A 1,989-nucleotide genomic window follows, 5' to 3' on the forward strand; every position below is an offset into this window, starting at 1 on the left:
TATATAAATTGCTATTATTACAATCCATACAGTTTTTAGAACCATAATTCTTATAAAAACAAAAATCATGTATCATAATATATAATTCTCAATTAGTACATTCTCATATACATAGTTATTTAAATCAAAAGAATATTGCTGTCTTTCTGTTGTGATTCACGAAATAAATACTATAGTTATGACCTGTAGAATTTGGTTATACCATACAACAGCTGGTTATTCTAACTTCTTGATAAGTTAACTGATAGTTAAATCATATATGTTTTTGCCTAAATTGAAGAAGAAATAAAAGACAGATATATGATTTAATTATCAGTTAACTTATCAAAGTTGAAACAACTGGCCCTGAGAGTACTATTCAAACACATACGGATAAGTAGCAAAGAAAGTTAAATGTACTATTTCCAGAATATTATACCCACACAGCAAGAATGTCCCACATATATCATAAGGATATCTTGAAGATATCGCATATCCCAAATATATTTTTAGGATATCCCTATGATATATTTTGGACATCTTTATTGTGTGGGTAGGTACAACTATCATGTACAAAATGTGAAAAATAACATTAATATCTTATTATGACAACCATATTTAAGCAAGTGATATCTTTAGTTTTTTTCCACTGTTTTTCATGAGAAAACAAGCAACACATTCACGCTGAAAGAAGACTTCTAGGCGTTGTGCTATCTGAGATAAAACCGACTCAGGCAGATGTTATTGACGTTTAATCAACTTTGAACGACGTCTGCTACTCTGCCTGAAAATGGAAAATATAAATTTATATAAATGTGTTAAATATAAATTTATATTAAAAATAAATGTACACTCTCTCTATAAAGAGCAGTTTGTGTAATTCACATATTAATGCAACGTCAAGAAAGACACTTTAAGATATGACATTAAGCAGCGATTCTTTCTTGTTTTTCTGTCTCACAGTTCGAGACGAGCTGTGCTATTAACAAAACACGATTGCTCGATTGTTTAGAACTGTTTATGTCGTTATCTGAAGTATTCAGATAACGTATACGTAACGAACAAATTTATATAGTGATAACACACATCGCGCATATGCACGTGCATCAATATACACGATCATGTGCGAAATTACAAAACAACCGTCGTTTACCGCAGCACGTTTGCTTCTAACGACCCATAAGCGCACTCGCCCTTTTTGCCCAATTGCGGCAAATCAGAGATGATAATCTTCTTGGTGCAGCTAAGAAATAACGTGGAACGAACGTTAAAACGGCATACCTCGTCCAAATCCTCCTCTTTTTAAAAGAAAGAAAAAATAGTCCCTGAAAAGAGCAAAACCATTACATCGCAGGCAGTGGGTTAATGCATTTCTTTCGTCAGAATCGTCAGAGATGAAAAGCAAACGATTTTTAGACGCATACCGTGCATTACGAGTGCATTTACCACAATCTAATTTTTTTATAGTTTTTTAATGGACTCTCTCTCTCAATAAATGGCTCTAGGAATTCGATTCTTGACGGTATGCGAATGATACGCATACGAAAATGTATAGTTCACGTTACGTATACTGTAGATTTTCGTATACGTATCTCATTCAAGGCTGCGTTCGGAAACGTCATTCGAATATTCTCCCTCTCTTTTTATCTCACTCATGTATTTCGCTCACTCCAACGGCTATCGTCTAGTAGTGTGCACACAGGATATTTCCGAACGCAGCCCAAGAATCGGGCCCAGGGTACAAGCCCATACAGCGGAATAGCGGAGTGCGGAACGAGAGCGTAACCAATCATGAGCGGAAGCAATCACGAGCGAAAACTGTGGAACGCGCGTGATTGGTTTCGCTCTTGTTCCGCTCTCCGCTATTCCGCTGCATGAGTTTGCATCCTCAGGCGTGCGTTCGAAAACCTTATCCGGGTGCATTCGCTGCATTGGAGTGAAAAAGATATAGGAGTGAGATAAAGAGAGAGGAGAAGCACCTGGGTGAAGTTTTCAAACGCGCCTCTGGCG

General features: G+C 36.6%; 1 long non-coding RNA gene across 1 annotated transcript; it reads right to left on the reverse strand.

Moving 5' to 3' along the window:
- Positions 1-373: 373 nt before the first annotated feature.
- LOC116843037 lies at positions 374-1,540 on the reverse strand. Its single transcript, XR_004377818.1, has 3 exons — positions 1,404-1,540; positions 1,133-1,304; positions 374-763 (listed from the first exon to the last, which is right to left on the reverse strand). It is a non-coding gene; the product is annotated as an uncharacterized LOC116843037 (long non-coding RNA).
- Positions 1,541-1,989: the final 449 nt, after the last annotated feature.

The sequence above is a fragment of the Odontomachus brunneus genome, unplaced genomic scaffold (assembly GCF_010583005.1).
Source record: "Odontomachus brunneus isolate Ranch 3 - 2012 unplaced genomic scaffold, Obru_v1 Obru_scaffold_029, whole genome shotgun sequence".
In the NCBI taxonomy this organism is placed as follows: domain Eukaryota; kingdom Metazoa; phylum Arthropoda; class Insecta; order Hymenoptera; family Formicidae; genus Odontomachus; species Odontomachus brunneus.